The sequence below is a fragment of the Scyliorhinus torazame genome, chromosome 4 (assembly GCF_047496885.1).
Source record: "Scyliorhinus torazame isolate Kashiwa2021f chromosome 4, sScyTor2.1, whole genome shotgun sequence".
Lineage (NCBI taxonomy): Eukaryota > Metazoa > Chordata > Chondrichthyes > Carcharhiniformes > Scyliorhinidae > Scyliorhinus > Scyliorhinus torazame.
In genome coordinates, this window is record NC_092710.1 from 48,389,150 (window position 1) to 48,416,351 (window position 27,202).

At 41.5% G+C, this 27,202-nt stretch overlaps 14 non-coding genes across 14 annotated transcripts; all 14 read left to right on the forward strand.

The window, feature by feature from the left end:
* Nucleotides 1–133: 133 nt before the first annotated feature.
* trnat-agu (transfer RNA threonine (anticodon AGU)) lies at nt 134–207 on the forward strand. The gene has a single exon. It is a non-coding gene; the product is annotated as a tRNA-Thr (tRNA).
* Nucleotides 208–1,800: 1,593 nt separating this feature from the next.
* Nucleotides 1,801–1,874, forward strand: trnat-agu (transfer RNA threonine (anticodon AGU)). The gene has a single exon. It is a non-coding gene; the product is annotated as a tRNA-Thr (tRNA).
* Nucleotides 1,875–3,467: 1,593 nt separating this feature from the next.
* On the forward strand, nt 3,468–3,541 carry trnat-agu (transfer RNA threonine (anticodon AGU)). Its single transcript has one exon. It is a non-coding gene; the product is annotated as a tRNA-Thr (tRNA).
* A 1,592-nt stretch (nt 3,542–5,133) lies between these two features.
* trnat-agu (transfer RNA threonine (anticodon AGU)) lies at nt 5,134–5,207 on the forward strand. The gene has a single exon. It is a non-coding gene; the product is annotated as a tRNA-Thr (tRNA).
* Nucleotides 5,208–8,467: 3,260 nt separating this feature from the next.
* Nucleotides 8,468–8,541, forward strand: trnat-agu (transfer RNA threonine (anticodon AGU)). Its single transcript has one exon. It is a non-coding gene; the product is annotated as a tRNA-Thr (tRNA).
* Nucleotides 8,542–10,134: 1,593 nt separating this feature from the next.
* Nucleotides 10,135–10,208, forward strand: trnat-agu (transfer RNA threonine (anticodon AGU)). Its single transcript has one exon. It is a non-coding gene; the product is annotated as a tRNA-Thr (tRNA).
* A 1,590-nt stretch (nt 10,209–11,798) lies between these two features.
* trnat-agu (transfer RNA threonine (anticodon AGU)) lies at nt 11,799–11,872 on the forward strand. Its single transcript has one exon. It is a non-coding gene; the product is annotated as a tRNA-Thr (tRNA).
* A 1,553-nt stretch (nt 11,873–13,425) lies between these two features.
* On the forward strand, nt 13,426–13,499 carry trnat-agu (transfer RNA threonine (anticodon AGU)). Its single transcript has one exon. It is a non-coding gene; the product is annotated as a tRNA-Thr (tRNA).
* Nucleotides 13,500–15,092: 1,593 nt separating this feature from the next.
* On the forward strand, nt 15,093–15,166 carry trnat-agu (transfer RNA threonine (anticodon AGU)). Its single transcript has one exon. It is a non-coding gene; the product is annotated as a tRNA-Thr (tRNA).
* Nucleotides 15,167–16,759: 1,593 nt separating this feature from the next.
* On the forward strand, nt 16,760–16,833 carry trnat-agu (transfer RNA threonine (anticodon AGU)). The gene has a single exon. It is a non-coding gene; the product is annotated as a tRNA-Thr (tRNA).
* A 3,361-nt stretch (nt 16,834–20,194) lies between these two features.
* On the forward strand, nt 20,195–20,268 carry trnat-agu (transfer RNA threonine (anticodon AGU)). Its single transcript has one exon. It is a non-coding gene; the product is annotated as a tRNA-Thr (tRNA).
* Nucleotides 20,269–21,820: 1,552 nt separating this feature from the next.
* trnat-agu (transfer RNA threonine (anticodon AGU)) lies at nt 21,821–21,894 on the forward strand. Its single transcript has one exon. It is a non-coding gene; the product is annotated as a tRNA-Thr (tRNA).
* Nucleotides 21,895–23,487: 1,593 nt separating this feature from the next.
* On the forward strand, nt 23,488–23,561 carry trnat-agu (transfer RNA threonine (anticodon AGU)). Its single transcript has one exon. It is a non-coding gene; the product is annotated as a tRNA-Thr (tRNA).
* Nucleotides 23,562–25,154: 1,593 nt separating this feature from the next.
* On the forward strand, nt 25,155–25,228 carry trnat-agu (transfer RNA threonine (anticodon AGU)). The gene has a single exon. It is a non-coding gene; the product is annotated as a tRNA-Thr (tRNA).
* Nucleotides 25,229–27,202: the final 1,974 nt, after the last annotated feature.

Below are 27,202 nucleotides of genomic sequence, written 5' to 3' on the forward strand. Positions count from 1 at the left end.
AATTTTTGCAGTTTCAAAAGTCCAGTGCCGATGAAATTTGCACTCTCAAAGTCAGCATGAGAAATCAACAATACTGAGCGGTAATCAAAATAATGGAAATCTGCTCCAAACTTGCAGAGCTGGTGTGCAAGTAGGCGCTGTGGCTTAGATGGTTAAAGCGCCTGTCTAGTAAACAGGAGATCCTGAGTTCAAATCTCAGCAGTGCCTTTATACCTTTAAGTCAAAACAAGTCACCTGTTGTGAAAAGCTCCCAATTTCATGGTGAATGCAGAGTTTATTGGCAACATCTCCATGGCACTACCCTTGAAGATGCTCTCCCTACTCTTATGTCAAACCTTTCATAGCTCCATTTTTCACGCAACTTCCATTTTCTCATCTTCTCCATCTCATCTACTCCATTGCATTTACTCCTCACTTCAGCTCTGATTAAGGATCACACGGATTTGAAATGTTAACTCTGTGTCTGGCTCCACATATATCCTCTGAATTTTTGAGCTTCAATCCTATCATGTTTAGCTTCTCATGCAGATTTGCAACATCCGCAGTATTTTCTTTGAATGCATGACAGGATTTACCTCCGCTAATCCTGAAGGAACATTTTGAATGTTTTTTAGCGACATCTGTGAGCAACGATTGAATGATTAATTGATTTACTGTGACGAAGAGTGACCCGGACTCGAAATGTTAACTCGGTTCTCTCTTCACAGGTGGTGCCAGACCCGCTGAGATTTTCCATCATTTCCTGTTTTTCTTTCAGATTTTACATCCGCAGTAATTTGCTTTTATATTGAACGATTTATGTTGCTGCACGTTTGCAAGAACGACTCGGGCGGTATAAAGGATGGGGTTATTTTCCATGATGATGTGGTGCTGACAGATCTATTTATATCCTGAAACTTTGCGATTTGCATAATTTGCTAGTTTACTAGATGAATTTATTTACTTTCACACACTGCCACAACAAACACCAGATGATACCTTTTATTCCTTCTCTCAAAATACAATCTTTGTCTCTGTAGCTTCCCACTCAGATCTCACCGAACTAAACGTAATCTTCAAAGTCTTGAAGTCCCAGTGCAGGTCCCTGGGTAAACAGTTGTCAAATCACAAGTCACTGGTAAAAAGCGAGAACAAGCTGAAGAATTTGAGAAAGGAAGCCAAAGGGAGGCTGCCAGTCTGCTTGCGAGGGAAATGTGCTGGTGAGGCTGAATTACCATTGAAGGAAATTCAAAATATACAATATGAGACTTTGAAGTGAGCTATAAGACTGCGTTTGGAATGGGCCTTGGAAGCGCAGTCGGTAGAGCATCTGACTTTTAATCTGAAGATCGATGGGTTTAAGTCCCTGCCTGGGCTTCAACTTTGTCTCAAGCCGTTTTTGTTCCCAATGAACGACAGGAAAAAAGAATAAAGAATGCAGGGTGATTTTGGGAAAGTGGATGAACTGTGACAACGTCGTGTTTGCCAAATTGCAATTGGCGTCGACAACTTTCAAGAATTTCTGCTAAATTTTCAGTTAATGTATAAACTCTCTCCTGGTCTTGTCCTGCATTGTATCACAATAGTTTTGTGGTCATGTTTAATTACTTCAAATTCACAACATATTTCCTGTTTGTTTACTTTTCCCTGCAGAATGCGATAATCTAATAACTTTCAGAAAAAACAGCAATTTTTGCAGTTTCAAAAGTCCAGTGCCAATGAAATTTGCACTCTCAAAGTCAGTATGAGAAATCAACAATACTGAGCGGTAATCAAAATAATGGAAATCTGCTCCAAACTTGCAGAGTTGGTGTGCAAGTAGGCGCTGTGGCTTAGATGGTTAAAGCGCCTGTCTAGTAAACAGGAGATCCTGAGTTCAAATCTCAGCAGTGCCTTTATACCTTTAAGTCAAAACAAGTCACCTGTTGTGAAAAGCTCCCAATTTCATGGTGAATGCAGAGTTTATTGGCAACATCTCCATGGCACTACCCTTGAAGATGCTCTCCCTACTCTTATGTCAAACCTTTCATAGCTCCATTTTTCACGCAACTTCCATTTTCTCATCTTCTCCATCTCATCTACTCCATTGCATTTACTCCTCACTTCAGCTCTGATTAAGGATCACACGGATTTGAAATGTTAACTCTGTGTCTGGCTCCACATATATCCTCTGAATTTTTGAACTTCAATCCTATCATGTTTAGCTTCTCATGCAGATTCGCAACATCTGCAGTATTTTCTTTGAATGCATGACAAGATTTACCTCCGGTAATCCTGAAGGAACATTTTGAATGTTTTTTAGCGACATCTGTGAGCAACGATTGAATGATTAATTGATTTACTGGGACGAAGAGTGACCCGGACTCGAAATGTTAACTCGGTTCTCTCTTCACAGGTGGTGCCAGACCCGCTGAGATTTTCCATCATTTCCTGTTTTTCTTTCAGATTTTACATCCGAAGTAATTTGCTTTTATATTGAACGATTTATGTTGCTGCATGTTTGCAAGAACGACTCGGGCGGGATAAAGGATGGGGTTATTTTCCATGGTGATGTGGTGCTGACAGATCTATTTATATCCTGAAACTTTGCGATTTGCATAATTTGCTAGTTTACAAGATGAATTTATTTACGTTCACACACTGCCACAACAAACACCAGATGATACCTTTTATTCCCTCTCTCAAAATACAATCTTTGTCTCTGTAGCTTCCCACTCAGATCTCACCGAACTAAACGTAATCTTCAAAGTCTTGAAGTCCCAGTGCAGGTCCCTGGGTAAACAGTTGTCCCATCACAAGTCACTGGTAAAAAGCGAGAACAAGCTGAAGAATTTGAGAAAGGAAGCCAAAGGGAGGCTGCCGGTCTGCTTGCGAGGGAAATGTGCTGGTGAGGCTGAATTACCATTGAAGGAAATTCAAAATATACAATATGAGACCTTGAAGTGAGCTATAAGACTGCGTTTGGAATGGGCCCTGGAAGCGCAGTCGGTAGAGCATCTGACTTTTAATCTGAAGATCGATGGGTTTAAGTCCCTGCCTGGGCTTCAACTTTGTCTCAAGCCGTTTTTGTTCCCAATGAACCACAGGAAAAAAGAATAAAGAATGCAGGGTGATTTTTGGAAAGTGGATGAACTGTGACAACGTCGTGTTTGCCAAATTGCAATTGGCGTCGACAACTTTCAAGAATGTTTGCTAGATTTTCAGTTAATGTATAAACTCTCTCCTGGTCTTGTCCTGCATTGTATCACAATAGTTTTGTGGTCATGTTTAATTACTTCAAATTCACAACATATTTCCTGTTTGTTTACTTTTCCCTGCAGAATGCGATAATCTAATAACTTTCAGAAATAACTGCAATTTTTGCAGTTTCAAGAGTCCAGTGCCAATGAAATTTGCACTCTCAAAGTCAGTATGAGAAATCAACAATACTGAGCGGTAATCAAAATAATGGAAATCTGCTCCAAACTTGCAGAGCTGGTGTGCAAGTAGGCGCTGTGGCTTAGATGGTTGAAGCGCCTGTCTAGTAAACTGGGGATCCTGAGTTCAAATCTCAGCAGTGCCTTTATACCTTTCTGTCAAAACAAGTAACCTGTTATGAAAAGCTCCCAATTTAATGGTGAATGCAGAATTTATTGGCAAAATCTCCATGGCACTTACCTTGAAGATGTCCTCCCTACTCTAATGTCAAACCTTTCATAGCTCCATTTTTCACGTAACTTCCATTTTCTCATCTACTCCATCTCATCTACTCCATTGCATTTACTCCTCACTTCAGCTCGATTAAGGATCACACGGATTTGAAATGTTAACGCTGTGTCTGGCTCCACATATATCCTCTGAATTTTTGAGCTTCAATCCTATCATGTTTAGCTTCTCATGCAGATTCGCACCATCTGCAGTATTTTCTTTGAATGCATGACAGGATTTACCTCCGGTAATCCTGAAGGAACTTTTTGAATGTTTTTTAGCGACATCTGTGAGCAACGATTGAATGATTAATTGATTTACTGGGCCGAAGAGTGACCCGGACTCGAAATGTTAACTCGGTTCTCTCTTCACAGGTGGTGCCAGACCCGCTGAGATTTTCCATCATTTCCTGTTTTTCTTTCAGATCTTACATCCGCAGTAATTTGCTTTTATATTGAACGATTTATGTTGCTGCACGTTTGCAAGAAGGACTCGGGCGGGATAAAGGATGGGGTTATTTTCCATGATGATGTGGTGCTGACAGATCTATTTATATCCTGAAACTTTGCGATTTGCATAATTTGCTAGTTTACAAGATGAATTTATTTACGTTCACACACTGCCACAACAAACACCAGATGATACCTTTTATTCCCTCTGTCAAAATACAATCTTTGTCTCTGTAGCTTCCCAGTCAGATCTCACCGAACTAAACGTAATCTTCAAAGTCTTGAAGTCCCAGTGCAGGTCCCCGGGTAAACAGTTGTCAAATCACAAGTCACTGGTAAAAAGCGAGAACAAGCTGAAGAATTTGAGAAAGGAAGCCAAAGGGAGGCTGCCGGTCTGCTTGCGAGGGAAATGTGCTGGTGAGGCTGAATTTCCATTGAAAGAAATTCAAAATATACAATATGAGACATTGAAGTGAGCTATAAGACTGCGTTTGGAATGGGCCCTAGAAGCGCAGTCGGTAGAGCATCTGACTTTTAATCTGAAGATCGATGGGTTTCAGTCCCTGCCTGGGCTTCAACTTTGTCTCAAGGTGTTTTTGTTCCCAATGAACGACAGGAAAAAAAAATAAAGAATGCAGGGTGATTTTGGGAAAGTGGATGAACCGTGACAACGTCGTGTTTGCCAAATTGCAATTGCCGTCGACAACTTTCAAGAATTTTTGCTAGATTTTCAGTTAATGTAAAAACTCTCACCTGGTCTTGTCCTGCATTATACCACTATAGTTTTGTGGTCATGTTTAATTACTTCCAATTCACAAAATATTTCCTGTTTGTTTACTTCTCCCTGCAGAATGCTATAATCTAATAACTTTCAGAAATAACTGCAATTTTTGCAGTTTCAAAAGTCCAGTGCCGATGAAATTTGCACTCTCAAAGTCAGCATGAGAAATCAACAATACTGTGCGGTAATCAAAATAATGGAAATCTGTTCCAAACTTGCAGAGCTAGTCTGCAAGTAGGTGCTGTGGCTGAGATGGTAAAAGCGCCTGTCTAGTAAACAGGAGATCCTGAGTCCAAATCTCAGCAGTTCCTTTATACCTTTACATTAAAACAAGCAGCCTGTTATGAAAAGCTCCCAATTTAATGGTGAATGCAGAGTTTATTGGCAAAATCTCCATGGCACTAACCTTGAAGATGCCCTCCCTACTCTAATGTCAAACCTTTCATAGCTCCATTTTTCACGCAACTTCCATTTTCTCATCTACTCCATCTCATCTACTCCATTGCATTTACTCCTCACTTCAGCTCTGATTAAGGATCACACGGATTTGAAATGTTAACTCTGTGTCTGGCTCCACATATATCCTCTGAATTTTTGAGCTTCAATCCTATCATGTTTAGCTTCTCATGCAGATTTGCAACATCCGCAGTATTTTCTTTGAATGCATGACAGGATTTACCTCCGGTAATCCTGAAGGAACATTTTGAATGTTTTTTAGCGACATCTGTGAGCAACGATTGAATGATTAATTGATTTACTGTGACGAAGAGTGACCCGGACTCGAAATGTTAACTCGGTTCTCTCTTCACAGGTGGTGCCAGACCCGCTGAGATTTTCCATCATTTCCTGTTTTTCTTTCAGATTTTACATCCGCAGTAATTTGCTTTTATATTGAACGATTTATGTTGCTGCACGTTTGCAAGAACGACTCGGGCGGGATAAAGGATGGGGTTATTTTCCATGATGATGTGGTGCTGACAGATCTATTTATATCCTGAAACTTTGCGATTTGCATAATTCGCTAGTTTACTAGATGAATTTATTTACGTTCACACACTGCCACAACAAACACCAGATGATACCTTTTATTCCCTCTGTCAAAATACAATCTTTGTCTCTGTAGCTTCCCACTCAGATCTCACCGAACTAAACGTAATCTTCAAAGTCTTGAAGTCCCAGTGCAGGTCCCTGGGTAAACAGTTGTCACATCACAAGTCACTGGTAAAAAGCGAGAACAAGCTGAAGAATTTGAGAAAGGAAGCCAAAGGGAGGCTGCCGGTCTGCTTGCGAGGAAAATGTGCTGGTGAGGCTGAATTACCATTGAAGGAAATTCAAAATATACAATATGAGACATTGAAGTGAGCTATAAGACTGTGTTTGGAATGGGCCCTGGAAGCGCAGTCGGTAGAGCATCTGACTTTTAATTTGAAGATCGATGGGTTTAAGTCCCTGCCTGGGCTTCAACTTTGTCTCAAGGCGGGTTTGTTCCCAATGAACGACAGGAAAAAAAAATAAAGAATGCAGGGTGATTTTGGGAAAGTGGATGAACCGTGACAACGTCGTGTTTGCCAAATTGCAATTGCCGTCGACAACTTTCAAGAATTTTTGCTAGATTTTCAGTTAATGTAAAAACTCTCACCTGGTCTTGTCCTGCATTATACCACTATAGTTTTGTGGTCATGTTTAATTACTTCCAATTCACAAAATATTTCCTGTTTGTTTACTTCTCCCTGCAGAATGCTATAATCTAATAACTTTCAGAAATAACTGCAATTTTTGCAGTTTCAAAAGTCCAGTGCCGATGAAATTTGCACTCTCAAAGTCAGCATGAGAAATCAACAATACTGTGCGGTAATCAAAATAATGGAAATCTGTTCCAATCTTGCAGAGCTAGTCTGCAAGTAGGTGCTGTGGCTGAGATGGTAAAAGCGCCTATCCAGTAAACAGGAGATCCTGAGTCCAAATCTCAGCAGTTCCTTTATACCTTTACATTAAAACAAGTAGCCTGTTATGAAAAGATCCCAATTTAATGGTGAATGCAGAGTTTATTGGCAAAATCTCCATGGCACTAACCTTGAAGATGCCCTCCCTACTCTAATGTCAAACCTTTCATAGCCCCATTTTTCACGCAACTTCCATTTTCTCATCTACTCCATCTCATCTACTCCATTGCATTTGCTCCTCACTTCAGCTCTGATTAAGGATCACACGGATTTGAAATGTTAACTCTGTGTCTGGCTCCACATATATCCTCTGAATTTTTGAGCTTCAATCCTATCATGTTTAGCTTCTCATGCAGATTTGCAACATCCGCAGTATTTTCTTTGAATGCATGATAGGATTTACCTCCGGTAATCCTGAAGGAACATTTTGAATGTTTTTTAGCGACATCTGTGAGCAACGATTGAATGATTAATTGATTTACTGTGACGAAGAGTGACCCGGACTCGAAATGTTAACTCGGTTCTCTCTTCACAGGTGGTGCCAGACCCGCTGAGATTTTCCATCATTTCCTGTTTTTCTTTCAGATTTTACATCCGCAGTAATTTGCTTTTATATTGAACGATTTATGTTGCTGCACGTTTGCAAGAACGACTCGGGCGGTATAAAGGATGGGGTTATTTTCCATGATGATGTGGTGCTGACAGATCTATTTATATCCTGAAACTTTGCGATTTGCATAATTCGCTAGTTTACTAGATGAATTTATTTACGTTCACACACTGCCACAACAAACACCAGATGATACCTTTTATTCCCTCTGTCAAAATACAATCTTTGTCTCTGTAGCTTCCCACTCAGATCTCACCGAACTAAACGTGATCTTCAAAGTCTTGTGGTCCCAGTGCAGGTCCATGGGTAAACAGTTGTCAAATCACAAGTCACTGGTAAAAAGCGAGAACAAGCTGAAGAATTTGAGAAAGGAAGCCAAAGGGAGGCTGCCAGTCTGCTTGCGAGGGAAATGTGCTGGTGAGGCTGAATTACCATTGAAGGAAATTCAAAATATACAATATGAGACATTGAAGTGAGCTATAAGACTGTGTTTGGAATGGGCCCTGGAAGCGCAGTCGGTAGAGCATCTGACTTTTAATCTGAAGATCGATGGGTTTAAGTCCCTGCCTGGGCTTCAACTTTGTCTCAACGCGTTTTTGTTCCCAATGAACGACAGGAAAAAAGAATAAAGAAAGCAGGGTGATTTTGGGAAAGTGGATGAACTGTGACAACGCCGTGTTTGCCAAATTGCAATTGGCGTCGACAACTTTCAAGAATTTCTGCTAGATTTTCAGTTAATGTAAAAACTCTCTCCTGGTCTTGTCCTGCATTATACCACTGTAGTTTTGTGGTCATGTTTAATTACTTCCAATTCACAAAATATTTCCTGTTTGTTTACTTCTCCCTGCAGAATGCTATAATCTAATAACTTTCAGAAATAACAGCAATTTTTGCAGTTTCAAAAGTCCAGTGCCAATGAAATTTGCACTCTCAAAGTCAGTATGAGAAATCAACAATACTGAGCGGTAATCAAAATAATGGAAATCTGCTCCAAACTTGCAGAGCGAGTCTGCAAGTAGGTGCTGTGGCTTAGATGGTAAAAGTGCCTGTCTAGTAAACAGGAGATCCTGAGTTCAAATCTCAGCAGTGCCTTTATACCTTTACATCAAAACAAGTAACCTGTTATGAAAAGCTCCCAATTTAATGGTGAATGCAGAGTTTATTGGCAAAATCTCCATGGCACTAACCTTGAAGATGCCCTCCCTACTCTTATGTCAAACCTTTCATAGCTCCATTTTTCACGCAACTTCCATTTTCTCATCTACTCCATCTCATCTACTCCATTGCATTTACTCCTCACTTCAGCTCTGATTAAGGATCACACGGATTTGAAATGTTAACTCTGTGTCTGGCTCCACATATATCCTCTGAATTTTTGAGCTTCAATCCTATCATGTTTAGCTTCTCATGCAGATTTGCAACATCCGCAGTATTTTCTTTGAATGCATGATAGGATTTACCTCCGGTAATCCTGAAGGAACATTTTGAATGTTTTTTAGCGACATCTGTGAGCAACGATTGAATGATTAATTGATTTACTGTGACGAAGAGTGACCCGGACTCGAAATGTTAACTCGGTTCTCTCTTCACAGGTGGTGCCAGACCCGCTGAGATTTTCCATCATTTCCTGTTTTTCTTTCAGATTTTACATCCGCAGTAATTTGCTTTTATATTGAACGATTTATGTTGCTGCACGTTTGCAAGAACGACTCGGGCGGTATAAAGGATGGGGTTATTTTCCATGATGATGTGGTGCTGACAGATCTATTTATATCCTGAAACTTTGCGATTTGCATAATTCGCTAGTTTACTAGATGAATTTATTTACGTTCACACACTGCCACAACAAACACCAGATGATACCTTTTATTCCCTCTGTCAAAATACAATCTTTGTCTCTGTAGCTTCCCACTCAGATCTCACCGAACTAAACGTGATCTTCAAAGTCTTGTGGTCCCAGTGCAGGTCCATGGGTAAACAGTTGTCAAATCACAAGTCACTGGTAAAAAGCGAGAACAAGCTGAAGAATTTGAGAAAGGAAGCCAAAGGGAGGCTGCCAGTCTGCTTGCGAGGGAAATGTGCTGGTGAGGCTGAATTACCATTGAAGGAAATTCAAAATATACAATATGAGACATTGAAGTGAGCTATAAGACTGTGTTTGGAATGGGCCCTGGAAGTGCAGTCGGTAGAGCATCTGACTTTTAATCTGAAGATCGATGGGTTTAAGTCCCTGCCTGGGCTTCAACTTTGTCTCAAGGCGTTTTTGTTCCCAATGAACGACAGGAAAAAAGAATAAAGAAAGCAGGGTGATTTTGGGAAAGTGGATGAACTGTGACAACGCCGTGTTTGCCAAATTGCAATTGGCGTCAACAACTTTCAAGAATTTCTGCTAGATTTTCAGTTAATGTAAAAACTCTCTCCTGGTCTTGTCCTGCATTATACCACTGTAGTTTTGTGGTCATGTTTAATTACTTCCAATTCACAAAATATTTCCTGTTTGTTTACTTCTCCCTGCAGAATGCTATAATCTAATAACTTTCAGAAATAACAGCAATTTTTGCAGTTTCAAAAGTCCAGTGCCAATGAAATTTGCACTCTCAAAGTCAGTATGAGAAATCAACAATACTGAGCGGTAATCAAAATAATGGAAATCTGCTCCAAACTTGCAGAGCGAGTCTGCAAGTAGGTGCTGTGGCTTAGATGGTAAAAGTGCCTGTCTAGTAAACAGGAGATCCTGAGTTCAAATCTCAGCAGTGCCTTTATACCTTTACATCAAAACAAGTAACCTGTTATGAAAAGCTCCCAATTTAATGGTGAATGCAGAGTTTATTGGCAAAATCTCCATGGCACTAACCTTGAAGATGCCCTCCCTACTCTTATGTCAAACCTTTCTTAGCTCCATTTTTCACGCAACTTCCATTTTCTCATCTACTCCATCTCATCGACTCCATTGCATTTACTCCTCACTTCAGCTCTGATTAAGGATCACACGGATTTGAAATGTTAACGCTGTGTCTGGCTCCACATATATCCTCTGAATTTTTGAGCTTCAATCCTATCATGTTTAGCTTCTCATGCAGATTCGCAACATCTGCAGTATTTTCTTTGAATGCATGACAGGATTTACCTCCGGTAATCCTGAAGAAACTTTTTGAATGTTTTTTAGCGACATCTGTGAGAAACGACTGAATGATTAATTGATTTACTGGGACGAAGAGTGACCCGGACTCGAAATGTTAACTCGGTTCTCTCTTCACAGGTGGTGCCAGACCCGCTGACATTTTCCATCATTTCCTGTTTTCTTTCAGATTTTACATCCGCAGTAATTTGCTTTTATAATGATCGATTAATGTTGCTGCACGTTTGCAAGAACGACTCGGGCGGGATAAAGGATGGGGTTATTTTCCATGATGATGTGGTGCTGACAGATCTATTTATATCCTGAAACTTTGCGATTTGCATAATTTGCTAGTTTGCTAGATGAATTTATATATGTTCACACACTGCCACAACAAACACCAGATGATACCTTTTATTCCCTCTCTCAAAATACAATCTTTGTCTCTGTAGCTTCCCACTCAGATTTCACCGAACTAAACGTAATCTTCAAAGTCTTGAAGTCCCAGTGCAGGTCCCTGGGTAAACAGTTGTCAAATCCCAAGTCACTGGTAAAAAGCGAGAACAAGCTGAAGAATTTGAGAAAGGAAGCCAAAGGGAGGCTGCCAGTCTGCTTGCGAGGGAAATGTGCTGGTGAGGCTGAATTACCATTGAAGGAAATTCAAAATATACAATATGAGACTTTGAAGTGAGCTATAAGACTGCGTTTGGAATGGGCCCTGGAAGCGCAGTCGGTAGAGCATCTGACTTTTAATCTGAAGATCGATGGGTTAAGTCCCTGCCTGGGCTTCAACTTTGTCTCAAGGCGTTTTTGTTCCCAATGAACGACAGGAAAAAAGAATAAAGAATGCAGGGTGATTTTGGGAAAGTGGATGAACTGTGACAACGTCGTGTTTGCCAAATTGCAATTGGCGTTGACAACTTTCAAGAATTTCTGCTAGATTTTCAGTTAATGTATAAACTCTCTCCTGGTCTTGTCCTGCATTGTATCACAATAGTTTTGTGGTCATGTTTAATTACTTCCAATTCACAAAATATTTCCTGTTTGTTAACTTCTCCCTGCAGAATGCTATAATCTAATAACTTTCAGAAATAACTGCAATTTTTGCAGTTTCAAAAGTCCAGTGCCAATGAAATTTGCACTCTCAAAGTCAGCATGAGAAATCAACAATACTGAGCGGTAATCAAAATAATGGAAATCTGCTCCAACCTTGCAGAGCTGGTGTGCAATTGGTGCTGTGGCTTAGATGGTTAAAGCGCCTGTCTAGTAAACAGGAGATCCTGAGTTCAAATCTCAGCAGTGCCTTTATACCTTTACGTCAAAACAAGTAACCTGTTATGAAAAGCTCCCAATTTAATGGTGAATGCAGAGTTTATTGGCAACATCTCCATGGCACTAACCTTGAAGATGCTCTCCCTACTCTTAAGTCAAACCTTTCATAGCTCCATTTTTCATGCTACTTCCATTTTCTCATCTATTCCATCTCATCTACTCCATTGCATTTACTCCTCACTTCAGCTCTGATGAAGGATCACACGGATTTGAAATGTTAACGCTGTGTTTGGCTCCACATATATCCTCTCAATTTTTGAGCTTCAATCCTATCATGTTTAGCTTCTCATGCAGATTCGCAACATCCGCAGTATTTTCTTTCAATGCATGACAGGATTTACCTCCGGTAATCCTGAAGGCACATTTTGAATGTTTTTTAGCGACATCTGTGAGCAACGATTGAATGATTAATTGATTTACTGTGACGAAGAGTGACCCGGACTCAAAATGTTAACTCGGTTCTCTCTTCACAGATGGTGCCAGACCCGCTGAGATTTTCCATCATTTCCTGTTTTTCTTTCAGATTTTACATCCGCGGTAATTTGCTTTTATATTTAACGATTTATGTTGCTGCACGTTTGCAAGAACGACTCGGGCGGGATAAAGGATGGGGTTATTTTCCATGATGATGTGGTGCTGACAGATCTATTTATATCCTGAAACTTTGCGATTTGCATAATTTGCTAGTTTACTAGATGAATTTATTTACGTTCACACTCTGCCACAACAAACACCAGATGATACCTTTTATTCCCTTTCTCAAAATACAATCTTTGTCTCTGTAGCCTCCCACTCAGATCTCACCGAACTAAACGTAATCTTCAAAGTCTTGAAGTCCCAGTGCAGGTCCCTGGGTAAACAGTTGTCACATCACAAGTCACTGGTAAAAAGCGAGTACAAGCTGAAGAATTTGAGAAAGGAAGCCAAAGGGAGGCTGCCAGTCTGCTTGCGAGGGAAATGTGCTGGTGAGGCTGAATTACCATTGAAGGAAATTCAAAATATACAATATGAGACTTTGAAGTGAGCTATAAGACTGCGTTTGGAATGGGCCCTGGAAGCGCAGTCGGTAGAGCATCTGACTTTTAATCTGAAGATCGATGGGTTTAAGTCCCTGCCTGGGCTTCAACTTTGTCTCAAGGCGTCTTTGTTCCCAATGAACGACAGGAAAAAAGAATAAAGAATGCAGGGTGATTTGGTGAAAGTGGATGAACCGTGACAACGTCGTGTTTGCCAAATTGCAATTGCCGTCGACAACTTTCAACAATTTCTGCTAGATTTTCAGTTAATGTAAAAACTCTCTCATGTTTAATTACTTCCAATTCACAAAATATTTCCTGTTTGTTTACTTCTCCCTGCAGAATGCTATAATCTAATAACTTTCAGAAATAACTGCAATTTTTGCAGTTTCAAAAGTCCAGTGCCAATGAAATTTGCACTCTCAAAGTCAGTATGAGAAATCAACAATACTGAGCGGTAATCAAAATAATGGAAATCTGCTCCAACCTTGCAGAGCTGGTGTGCAAGTAGGTGCTGTGGCTTAGATGGTTAAAGCGCCTGTCTAGTAAACAGGAGATCCTGAGTTCAAATCTCCGCAGTGCCTTTATACCTTTACGTCAAAACAAGTAACCTGTTATGAAAAGCTCCCAATTTAATGGTGAATGCAGAGTTTATTGGCAACATCTCCATGGCACTAACCTTGAAGATGCTCTCCCTACTCTTATGTCAAACCTTTCATAGCTCCATTTTTCATGCTACTTCCATTTTCTCATCTACTCCATCTCATCTACTCCATTGCATTTACTCCTCACTTCAGCTCTGATTAAGGATCACACGTATTTGAAATGTTAGCTCTGTGTCTGGCTCCACATATATCCTCTGAATTTTTGATCTTCAATCCTATCATGTTTAGCTTCTCATGCAGATTTGCAACATCCGCAGTATTTTCTTTGAATGCATGACAGGATTTACATCCGGTAATCCTGAAGGAACATTTTGAATGTTTTTTAGCGACATCTGTGAGCAACGATTGAATGATTAATTGATTTACTGTGACGAAGAGTGACCCGGACTCGAAATGTTAACTCGGTTCTCTCTTCACAGGTGGTGCCAGACCCGCTGAGATTTTCCATCATTTCCTGTTTTTCTTTCAGATTTTACATCCGCAGTAATTTGCTTTTCTATTGAACGATTTATGTTGCTGCACGTTTGCAAGAACGACTCGGGCGGTATAAAGGATGGGGTTATTTTCCATGATAATGTGGTGCTGACAGATCTATTTATATCCTGAAACTTTGCGATTTGCATAATTTGCTAGTTTACAAGATGAATTTATTGACGTTCACACACTGCCACAACAAACACCAGATGATACCTTTTATTCCCTCTCTCAAAATACAATCTTTGTCTCTGTAGCTTCCCACTCAGATCTCACCGAACTAAACGTAATATTCAAAGTCTTGAAGTCCCAGTGCAGGTCCCTGGGTAAACAGTTGTCACATCACAAGTCACTGGTAAAAAGCGAGTACAAGCTGAAGAATTTGAGAAAGGAAGCCAAAGGGAGGCTGCCGGTCTGCTTGCGAGGGAAATGTGCTGGTGAGGCTGAATTACCATTGAAGGAAATTCAATAAATACAATATGAGACATTGAAGTGAGCTATAAGACTGTGTTTGGAATGGGCCCTGGAAGCGCAGTCGGTAGAGCATCTGACTTTTAATCTGAAGGTCGATGGGTTTAAGTCCCTGCCTGGGCTTCAAGTTTGTCTCAAGGCGTTTTTGTTCCCAATGAACGACAGGAAAAAAAAATAAAGAATGCAGGGTGATTTTGGGAAAGTGGATGAACCGTGACAACGTCGTGTTTGCCGAATTGCAATTGCCGTCGACAACTTTCAAGAATTTCTGCTAGATTTTCAGTTAATGTAAAAACTCTCTCCTGGTCTTGTCCTGCATTATACCACTGTAGTTTTGTGGTCATGTTTAATTACTTCCAATTCACAAAATAGTTCCTGTTTGTTTACTTCTCCCTGCAGAATGCTATAATCTAATAACTTTCAGAAATAACTGCAATTTTTGCAGTTTCAAAAGTCCAGTGCCGATGAAATTTGCACTCTCAAAGTCAGTATGAGAAATCAACAATACTGAGCGGTAATCAAAATAATGGAAATCTGCTCCAAACTTGCAACGCGAGTCTGCAAGTAGGTGCTGTGGCTTAGATGGTAAAAGCGCCTGTCTAGTAAACAGGAGATACTGAGTTCAAATCTCAGCAGTGCCTTTATACCTTTACGTCAAAACAAGTAACCTGTTATGAAAAGCTCCCAATTTAATGGTGAATGCAGAGTTTATTGGCAAAATCTCCATGGCACTAACCTTGAAGATGCCCTCCCGACTCTTATGTCAAACCTTTCATAGCTCCATTTTTCACGCAACTTCCATTTTCTCATCTACTCCATCTCATCGACTCCATTGCATTTACTCCTCACTTCAGCTCTGATTAAGGATCACACGGATTTGAAATGTTAACGTTGTGTCTGGCTCCACATATATCCTCTGAATTTTTGAGCTTCAATCCTATCATGCTTAGCTTCTCATGCAGATTCGCACCATCTGCAGTATTTTCTTTGAATGCATGACAGGATTCACCTCCGGTAATCCTGAAGGAACTTTTTGAATGTTTTTTAGCGACATCTGTGAGCAACGATTGAATGATTAATTGATTTACTGGGACGAAGAGTGACCCGGACTCGAAATGTTAAGTCGGTTCTCTCTTCACAGGTGGTGCCAGACCCGCTGAGATTTTCCATCATTTCCTGTTTTTCTTTCAGATTTTACATCCGCAGTAATTTGCGTTTATAATGATCGATTTATGTTCCTGCACGTTTGCAAGAACGACTCGGGCGGGATAAAGGATAGGGTTATTTTCCATGATGATGTGGTGCTGACAGATCTATTTATATCCTGAAACTTTGCGATTTGCATAATTTGCTAGTTTACTAGATGAATTTATTTATGTTCACACACTGCCACAACAAACACCAGATGATACCTTTTATTCCCTCTCTCAAAATACAATCTTTGTCTCTGTAGCTTCCCACTCAGATCTCACCGAACTAAACGTAATCTTCAAAGTCTTGAAGTCCCAGTGCAGGTCCCTGGGTAAACAGTTGTCAAGTCACAAGTCACTGGTAAAAAGCGAGAACAAGCTGAAGAATTTGAGAAAGGAAGCCAAAGGGAGGCTGCCAGTCTGCTTGCGAGGGAAATGTGCTGGTGAGGCTGAATTACCATTGAAGGAAATTCAAAATATACAATATGAGACTTTGAAGTGAGCTATAAGACTGCGTTTGGAATGGGCCCTGGAAGCGCAGTCGGTAGAGCATCTGACTTTTAATCTGAAGATCGATGGGTTTAAGTCCCTGCCTGGGCTTCAACTTTGTCTCTGGCCGTTTTTGTTCCCAATGAACGACAGGAAAAAAGAATAAAGAATGCAGGGTGATTTTGGGAAAGTGGATGAACTGTGACAACGTCGTGTTTGCCAAATTGCAATTGGCATCGACAACTTTCAAGAATTTTTGCTAGATTTTCAGTTAATGTAAAAACTCTCTCCTGGTCTTGTCCTGCATTATACCACTATAGTTTTGTGGTCATGTTTAATTACTTCCAATTCACAAAATATTTCCTGTTTGTTAACTTCTCCCTGCAGAATGCTATAATCTAATAACTTTCAGAAATAACAGCAATTTTTGCAGTTTCAAAAGTCCAGTGCCAATGAAATTTGCACTCTCAAAGTCAGCATGAGAAATCAACAATACTGAGCGGTAATCAAAATAATGGAAATCTGCTCCAAACTTGCAGAGCTGGTGTGCAAGTAGGTGCTGTGGCTTAGATGGTTAAAGCGCCTGTCTAGTAAACAGGAGATCCTTAGTTCAAATCTCAGCAGTGCCTTTATACCTTTCTGTCAAAACAAGTAACCTGTTATGAAAGCTCCCAATTTAATGGTGAATGCAGAGTTAAATGGCAAAATCTCCATGGCACTAACCTTGAAAATGCCCACCCTACTCTAATGTCAAACCTTTCATAGCTCCATTTTCTCATCTACTCCATTGTAGAGGGTGCCATCTCTGCTACTCCACTACTGGGCCGATATCTGGGGTTTGAGTATCTGTGTGTGTCTCTCTCCAGCTGGCACTGAAACTTCAGAGGCCAGGGGATGCCGCACTGGGACACTTCCACTGAAGAGAGCACTGAAACAAGCCTGCCGTTTATCCCTAACCGGCAGCCTGAGGCTTATATCACACAGATCTCCAGACCCCTACCAATACCCAGGTGATTCTCTCTCTTGCCGGTGGTGCAACACCCACCCGGTTCCTACTTCGCTGGAGTAGCTTTCCCAAGAGAGAGAATAGGACACTGCTGTTTATTACCTAACCAGCAGCCTGTCCTGAGTGAATCGCTCAAGATGACCCTTGATTCTTGGACCCGGAATTAAGGTGAGGAATATTTTAACAATGACTTGGTCAGAGATCGCTGGTGAGAGATTGAAGAATTTAAACGACTCCAATTATCAGCAAATCAAGGTTTATTGCAAAACCCAGGTCAAAATCATCAACAGAAGAAAATATAATAAAATCTTAAACTCTAACACAAACTAAGTCTATTCAGAAAGTACTATAACGGACACAACGAAAAATCTTATGGTTACACAGTTTTAGCAATAGCACAAAACACAAATCAAGTCCCCTTCCCCAAAGCCTCAACCACTATTAAAGTCAAGGGAGTTTCGCAAGCTGCTGCAGGGTACTTACGGTCACAGGCTGCAGAGGTCAAGTCAAAGGTGGAGAGGTCGAGCCAAGAGCCAAGAGCCAAGAGACCCTCAATCCAAACACAGCCCCTTTTATATTGTTTTACCTGGCTTTGTCCTGTGTTCGGCCAGCCCCTTTTGCATTGAAAAGGTAAGGTTTAAAGTTCCCGCTGGTCCCGCCCCCTTTGAGCCGGTCAGAGCTGTTTGTTTCCGGGTATTCCTCGCAGGTCCGCTCCTTCCAGCTAGGCAGACCTGCGCGATTTGAATTTGGCGCCGACTCCGCCCCCTCCTTCCAGTGAGTTCCTGCCGGTAGCTTCTGTCAAGATTGGAGTACCTCCCCCAGGTCCGCCTCCAACTTGGTTTTTTCTACCGTCAGCGATTTGAATTTGGCGCTGACTCCGCCCCCTTTTCCCAGTGAGTTCCTGCCGGTAGCTTCTGTCAAGATTGGAGTACCTCCCCCAGGTCCGCCTCCAACTTGGTTTTTTCTACCGTCCGCGATTTGAATTTGGCGCTGACTCCGCCCCCTTCTCCCAGTGAGTTCCTGCCGGTAGCTTCTGTCAAGATTGGAGTACCTCCCCCAGGTCCGCCTCCAACTTGGTTTTTTCTACCGCTTATCTTCAAGGGGCTTTTCCAGCGCAATGTACTGAGCCCAGACAGTCTGCTTTTTGGGATAACAAGGTTAGGCTCTCTTGTGAAGATTTTCAAAAGGTCTTCCAGCTGCTCCGGAGATGGCTGCTATTCTCACCTTGCTATGTTGATGGGGTGTTAATTGGATTCTGCTCTGGTGGAGGCCAGGTCATTTACATTTGCATGGGGCTATGACCATCCCATTGTCCTGCTTGCAGGCAGGCCCCCTGTGTATTCCCGTGCCCCTTTCTCTGTGTGTTAATCTTATCTCGTTGTCTGGCTCCTTCTTCCTTGTAGCTCCTAGGGGGGGTTTGTAAATACTTATGTCCCTACTCAGCTCAGCGGACCAAGCCTGCTGGGAAAATTGGTTACGTTCTCTTGGCTGAAAAGTCAGTTTACAGTCTCTGGGTTTTATTCTTGGGCAGTCCAAAAAGGGCCGAATTGCCCGAAAACCTTACACCATCTCATCGGCTCCATTGCATTTACTCCTCACTTCAGCTCTGATTAAGGATAACACGGATTTGAAATGTTAACTCTGTGTCTGGCTCCACATATATCCTCTGAATTTTTGAGCTTCAATCCTATCATGTTTAGCTTCTCATGCAGATTTGCAACATCCGCAGTATTTTCTTTGAATGTATGACAGGATTTACCTCCGGTAATCCTGAAGGAACATTTTGATTGTTTTTTAGCGACATCTGTGAGCAACGATTGAATGATTAATTGATTTACTGTGACGAAGAGTGACCCGGACTCGAAATGTTAACTCGGTTCTCTCTTCACAGGTGGTGCCAGACCCGCTGAGATTTTCCATCATTTCCTGTTTTTCTTTCAGATTTTACATCCGCAGTAATTTGCTTTTAAATTGAACGATTTATGTTGCTGCACGTTTGCAAGAACGACTCGGGCGGGATAAAGGATGGGGTTATTTTCCATGATGATGTGGTGCTGACAGATCTATTTATATCCTGAAACTTTGCGATTTGCATAATTTGCTAGATTACTAGATGAATTTATTTACGTTCACACACTGCCACAACAAACACCAGATGATACCTTTTATTCCCTCTCTCAAAATACAATCTTTGTCTCTGTAGCTTCCCACTCAGATCTCACCGAACTAAACGTAATCTTCAAAGTCTTGAAGTCCCAGTGCAGGTCCCTGGGTAAACAGTTGTCACATCACAAGTCACTGGTAAAAAGCGAGTACAAGCTGAAGAATTTGAGAAAGGAAGCCAAAGGGAGGCTGCCGGTCTGCTTGCGAGGGAAATGTGCTGGTGAGGCTGAATTACCATTGAAGGAAATTCAAAATATACAATATGAGACTTTGAAGTGAGCTATAAGACTGCGTTTGGAATGGGCCCTGGAAGCGCAGTCGGTAGAGCATCTGACTTTTAATCTGAAGATCGATGGGTTTAAGTCCCTGCCTGGGCTTCAACTTTGTCTCAAGGTGTGTTTGTTCCCAATGAACGACAGGAAAAAAAAATTAAAAATGCAGGGTGATTTTGGGAAAGTGGATGAACCGTGACAACATCGTGTTTGCCAAATTGCAATTGCCGCCGACAACTTTCAAGAATTTTTGCTAGATTTTCAGTTAATGTCAAAACTCTCTCCTGGTCTTGTCCTGCATTATACCACTATAGTTTTGTGGTCATGTTTAATTACTTCCAATTCACAAAATATTTCCTGTTTGTTTACTAGTCCCTGCAGAATGCTATAATCTAATAACTTTCAGAAATAACTCCAATTTTTGCAGTTTCAAAAGTCCAGTGCCAATGAAATTTGCACTCTCAAAGTCAGCATGAGAAATCAACAATACTGAGCGGTAATCAAAATAATGGAAATCTGCTCCAAACTTGGAGAGCTGGTGTGCAAGTAGGCGCTGTGGCTTAGATGGTTAAAGCGCCTGTCTAGTAAACAGGAGATCCTGAGTTCAAATCTCAGCCGTGCCTTTATACCTTTACGTCAAAACAAGTAACCTGTTATGAAAAGCTCCAAATTTAATGGTGAATGCAGAGTTTATTGGCAAAATCTCCATGGCACTAACCTTGAAAATGCCCACCCTACTCTTATGTCAAACCTTTCATAGCTCCATTTTTCACGCAACTTCCATTTTCTCATCTACTCCATCTCATCTACTCCATTGCATTTACTCCTCACTTCACCTCTGATTAAGGGTCACACGGATTTGAAATGATAACTCTGTGTCTGGCTCCACATATATCCTCTGATTTTTTGAGCTTCAATCCTATCATGTTTCGCTTCTCATGCAGATTCGCACCATCTGCAGTATTTTCTTTGAATGCATGACAGGATTTACCTCCGGTAATCCTGAAGGAACTTTTTGAATGTTTCTTAGCGACATCTGTGAGCAACGATTGAATGATTAATTGATTTACTGGGACGAAGAGTGACCCGGACTCGAAATGTTAACTCGGTTCTCTCTTCACAGGTGGTGCCAGACCCGCTGAGATTTTCCATCATTTCCTGTTTTTCTTTCAGATTTTACATCCGCAGTAATTTGCTTTTATATTGAACGATTTATGTTGCTGCACGTTTGCAAGAACGACTCGGGCGGGATAAAGGATGGGGTTATTTTCCATGATGATGTGGTGCTGACAGATCTATTTATATCCTGAAACTTTGCGATTTGCATAATTTGCTAGTTTACAAGATGAATTTATTTACGTTCACACACTGCCACAACAAACACCAGATGATACCTTTTATTCCCTCTCTCAAAATACAATCTTTGTCTCTGTAGCTTCCCACTCAGATCTCACGAACTAAACGTAATCTTCAAAGTTTTGAAGTCCCAGTGCAGGTCCCTGGGTAAACAGTTGTCAGATCACAAGTCACTGGTAAAAAGCGAGAACAAGCTGAAGAATTTGAGAAAGGAAGCCAAAGGGAGGTTGCCAGTCTGCTTGCGAGGGAAATGTGCTGGTGAGGCTGAATTACCATTGAAGGAAATTCAAAATATACAATATGAGACTTTGAAGTGAGCTATAAGACTGCGTTTGGAATGGGCCCTAGAAGCGCAGTCGGTAGAGCATCTGACTTTTAATCTGAAGATCGATGGGTTTAAGTCCCTGCCTGGGCTTCAACTTTGTCTCAAGGTGTTTTTGTTCCCAATGAACGACAGGAAAAAAGAATAAAGAATGCAGGGTGATTTTGGGAAAGTGGATGAACCGTGACAACGTCGTGTTTGCCAAATTGCAATTGCCGTCGACAACTTTCAACAATTTCTGCTAGATTTTCAGTTAATGTAAAAACTCTCTCATGTTTAATTACTTCCAATTCACAAAATATTTCCTGTTTGTTTACTTCTCCCTGCAGAATGCTATAATCTAATAACTTTCAGAAATAACTGCAATTTTTGCAGTTTCAAAAGTCCAGTGCCAATGAAATTTGCACTCTCAAAGTCAGTATGAGAAATCAACAATACTGAGCGGTAATCAAAATAATGGAAATCTGCTCCAACCTTGCAGAGCTGGTGTGCAAGTAGGTGCTGTGGCTTAGATGGTTAAAGCGCCTGTCTAGTAAACAGGAGATCCTGAGTTCAAATCTCCGCAGTGCCTTTATACCTTTACGTCAAAACAAGTAACCTGTTATGAAAAGCTCCCAATTTAATGGTGAATGCAGAGTTTATTGGCAACATCTCCATGGCACTAACCTTGAAGATGCTCTCCCTACTCTTATGTCAAACCTTTCATAGCTCCATTTTTCATGCTACTTCCATTTTCTCATCTACTCCATCTCATCTACTCCATTGCATTTACTCCTCACTTCAGCTCTGATTAAGGATCACACGTATTTGAAATGTTAGCTCTGTGTCTGGCTCCACATATATCCTCTGAATTTTTGATCTTCAATCCTATCATGTTTAGCTTCTCATGCAGATTTGCAACATCCGCAGTATTTTCTTTGAATGCATGACAGGATTTACATCCGGTAATCCTGAAGGAACATTTTGAATGTTTTTTAGCGACATCTGTGAGCAACGATTGAATGATTAATTGATTTACTGTGACGAAGAGTGACCCGGACTCGAAATGTTAACTCGGTTCTCTCTTCACAGGTGGTGCCAGACCCGCTGAGATTTTCCATCATTTCCTGTTTTTCTTTCAGATTTTACATCCGCAGTAATTTGCTTTTCTATTGAACGATTTATGTTGCTGCACGTTTGCAAGAACGACTCGGGCGGTATAAAGGATGGGGTTATTTTCCATGATAATGTGGTGCTGACAGATCTCTTTATATCCTGAAACTTTGCGATTTGCATAATTTGCTAGTTTACAAGATGAATTTATTGACGTTCACACACTGCCACAACAAACACCAGATGATACCTTTTATTCCCTATCTCAAAATACAATCTTTGTCTCTGTAGCTTCCCACTCAGATCTCACCGAACTAAACGTAATATTCAAAGTCTTGAAGTCCCAGTGCAGGTCCCTGGGTAAACAGTTGTCACATCACAAGTCACTGGTAAAAAGCGAGTACAAGCTGAAGAATTTGAGAAAGGAAGCCAAAGGGAGGCTGCCGTTCTGCTTGCGAGGGAAATGTGCTGGTGAGGCTGAATTACCATTGAAGGAAATTCAATAAATACAATATGAGACATTGAAGTGAGCTATAAGACTGTGTTTGGAATGGGCCCTGGAAGCGCAGTCGGTAGAGCATCTGACTTTTAATCTGAAGGTCGATGGGTTTAAGTCCCTGCCTGGGCTTCAAGTTTGTCTCAAGGCGTTTTTGTTCCCAATGAACGACAGGAAAAAAAAATAAAGAATGCAGGGTGATTTTGGGAAAGTGGATGAACCGTGACAACGTCGTGTTTGCCGAATTGCAATTGCCGTCGACAACTTTCAAGAATTTCTGCTAGATTTTCAGTTAATGTAAAAACTCTCTCCTGGTCTTGTCCTGCATTATACCACTGTAGTTTTGTGGTCATGTTTAATTACTTCCAATTCACAAAATAGTTCCTGTTTGTTTACTTCTCCCTGCAGAATGCTATAATCTAATAACTTTCAGAAATAACTGCAATTTTTGCAGTTTCAAAAGTCCAGTGCCGATGAAATTTGCACTCTCAAAGTCAGCATGAGAAATCAACAATACTGAGCGGTAATCAAAATAATGGAAATCTGCTCCAAACTTGCAACGCGAGTCTGCAAGTAGGTGCTGTGGCTTAGATGGTAAAAGCGCCTGTCTAGTAAACAGGAGATACTGAGTTCAAATCTCAGCAGTGCCTTTATACCTTTACGTCAAAACAAGTAACCTGTTATGAAAAGCTCCCAATTTAATGGTGAATGCAGAGTTTATTGGCAAAATCTCCATGGCACTAACCTTGAAGATGCCCTCCCGACTCTTATGTCAAACCTTTCATAGCTCCATTTTTCACGCAACTTCCATTTTCTCATCTACTCCATCTCATCGACTCCATTGCATTTACTCCTCACTTCACCTCTGATTAAGGATCACACGGATTTGAAATGTTAACGTTGTGTCTGGCTCCACATATATCCTCTGAATTTTTGAGCTTCAATCCTATCATGCTTAGCTTCTCATGCAGATTCGCACCATCTGCAGTATTTTCTTTGAATGCATGACAGGATTCACCTCCGGTAATCCTGAAGGAACTTTTTGAATGTTTTTTAGCGACATCTGTGAGAAACGATTGAATGATTAATTGATTTACTGGGACGAAGAGTGACCCGGACTCGAAATGTTAAGTCGGTTCTCTCTTCACAGGTGGTGCCAGACCCGCTGAGATTTTCCATCATTTCCTGTTTTTCTTTCAGATTTTACATCCGCAGTAATTTGCGTTTATAATGATCGATTTATGTTCCTGCACGTTTGCAAGAACGACTCGGGCGGGATAAAGGATAGGGTTATTTTCCATGATGATGTGGTGCTGACAGATCTATTTATATCCTGAAACTTTGCGATTTGCATAATTTGCTAGTTTACTAGATGAATTTATTTATGTTCACACACTGCCACAACAAACACCAGATGATACCTTTTATTCCCTCTCTCAAAATACAATCTTTGTCTCTGTAGCTTCCCACTCAGATCTCACCGAACTAAACGTAATCTTCAAAGTCTTGAAGTCCCAGTGCAGGTCCCTGGGTAAACAGTTGTCAAGTCACAAGTCACTGGTAAAAAGCGAGAACAAGCTGAAGAATTTGAGAAAGGAAGCCAAAGGGAGGCTGCCAGTCTGCTTGCGAGGGAAATGTGCTGGTGAGGCTGAATTACCATTGAAGGAAATTCAAAATATACAATATGAGACTTTGAAGTGAGCTATAAGACTGCGTTTGGAATGGGCCCTGGAAGCGCAGTCGGTAGAGCATCTGACTTTTAATCTGAAGATCGATGGGTTTAAGTCCCTGCCTGGGCTTCAACTTTGTCTCTGGCCGTTTTTGTTCCCAATGAACGACAGGAAAAAAGAATAAAGAATGCAGGGTGATTTTGGGAAAGTGGATGAACTGTGACAACGTCGTGTTTGCCAAATTGCAATTGGCATCGACAACTTTCAAGAATTTTTGCTAGATTTTCAGTTAATGTAAAAACTCTCTCCTGGTCTTGTCCTGCATTATACCACTATAGTTTTGTGGTCATGTTTAATTACTTCCAATTCACAAAATATTTCCTGTTTGTTAACTTCTCCCTGCAGAATGCTATAATCTAATAACTTTCAGAAATAACAGCAATTTTTGCAGTTTCAAAAGTCCAGTGCCAATGAAATTTGCACTCTCAAAGTCAGCATGAGAAATCAACAATACTGAGCGGTAATCAAAATAATGGAAATCTGCTCCAAACTTGCAGAGCTGGTGTGCAAGTAGGTGCTGTGGCTTAGATGGTTAAAGCGCCTGTCTAGTAAACAGGAGATCCTTAGTTCAAATCTCAGCAGTGCCTTTATACCTTTCTGTCAAAACAAGTAACCTGTTATGAAAGCTCCCAATTTAATGGTGAATGCAGAGTTAAATGGCAAAATCTCCATGGCACTAACCTTGAAAATGCCCACCCTACTCTAATGTCAAACCTTTCATAGCTCCATTTTCTCATCTACTCCATTGTAGAGGGTGCCATCTCTGCTACTCCACTACTGGGCCGATATCTGGGGTTTGAGTATCTGTGTGTGTCTCTCTCCAGCTGGCACTGAAACTTCAGAGGCCAGGGGATGCCGCACTGGGACACTTCCACTGAAGAGAGCACTGAAACAAGCCTGCCGTTTATCCCTAACCGGCAGCCTGAGGCTTATATCACACAGATCTCCAGACCCCTACCAATACCCAGGTGATTCTCTCTCTTGCCGGTGGTGCAACACCCACCCGGTTCCTACTTCGCTGGAGTAGCTTTCCCAAGAGAGAGAATAGGACACTGCTGTTTATTACCTAACCAGCAGCCTGTCCTGAGTGAATCGCTCAAGATGACCCTTGATTCTTGGACCCGGAATTAAGGTGAGGAATATTTTAACAATGACTTGGTCAGAGATCGCTGGTGAGAGATTGAAGAATTTAAACGACTCCAATTATCAGCAAATCAAGGTTTATTGCAAAACCCAGGTCAAAATCATCAACAGAAGAAAATATAATAAAATCTTAAACTCTAACACAAACTAAGTCTATTCAGAAAGTACTATAACGGACACAACGAAAAATCTTATGGTTACACAGTTTTAGCAATAGCACAAAACACAAATCAAGTCCCCTTCCCCAAAGCCTCAACCACTATTAAAGTCAAGGGAGTTTCGCAAGCTGCTGCAGGGTACTTACGGTCACAGGCTGCAGAGGTCAAGTCAAAGGTGGAGAGGTCGAGCCAAGAGCCAAGAGCCAAGAGACCCTCAATCCAAACACAGCCCCTTTTATATTGTTTTACCTGGCTTTGTCCTGTGTTCGGCCAGCCCCTTTTGCATTGAAAAGGTAAGGTTTAAAGTTCCCGCTGGTCCCGCCCCCTTTGAGCCGGTCAGAGCTGTTTGTTTCCGGGTATTCCTCGCAGGTCCGCTCCTTCCAGCTAGGCAGACCTGCGCGATTTGAATTTGGCGCCGACTCCGCCCCCTCCTTCCAGTGAGTTCCTGCCGGTAGCTTCTGTCAAGATTGGAGTACCTCCCCCAGGTCCGCCTCCAACTTGGTTTTTTCTACCGTCAGCGATTTGAATTTGGCGCTGACTCCGCCCCCTTTTCCCAGTGAGTTCCTGCCGGTAGCTTCTGTCAAGATTGGAGTACCTCCCCCAGGTCCGCCTCCAACTTGGTTTTTTCTACCGTCCGCGATTTGAATTTGGCGCTGACTCCGCCCCCTTCTCCCAGTGAGTTCCTGCCGGTAGCTTCTGTCAAGATTGGAGTACCTCCCCCAGGTCCGCCTCCAACTTGGTTTTTTCTACCGCTTATCTTCAAGGGGCTTTTCCAGCGCAATGTACTGAGCCCAGACAGTCTGCTTTTTGGGATAACAAGGTTAGGCTCTCTTGTGAAGATTTTCAAAAGGTCTTCCAGCTGCTCCGGAGATGGCTGCTATTCTCACCTTGCTATGTTGATGGGGTGTTAATTGGATTCTGCTCTGGTGGAGGCCAGGTCATTTACATTTGCATGGGGCTATGACCATCCCATTGTCCTGCTTGCAGGCAGGCCCCCTGTGTATTCCCGTGCCCCTTTCTCTGTGTGTTAATCTTATCTCGTTGTCTGGCTCCTTCTTCCTTGTAGCTCCTAGGGGGGGGTTTGTAAATACTTATGTCCCTACTCAGCTCAGCGGACCAAGCCTGCTGGGAAAATTGGTTACGTTCTCTTGGCTGAAAAGTCAGTTTACAGTCTCTGGGTTTTATTCTTGGGCAGTCCAAAAAGGGCCGAATTGCCCGAAAACCTTACACCATCTCATCGGCTCCATTGCATTTACTCCT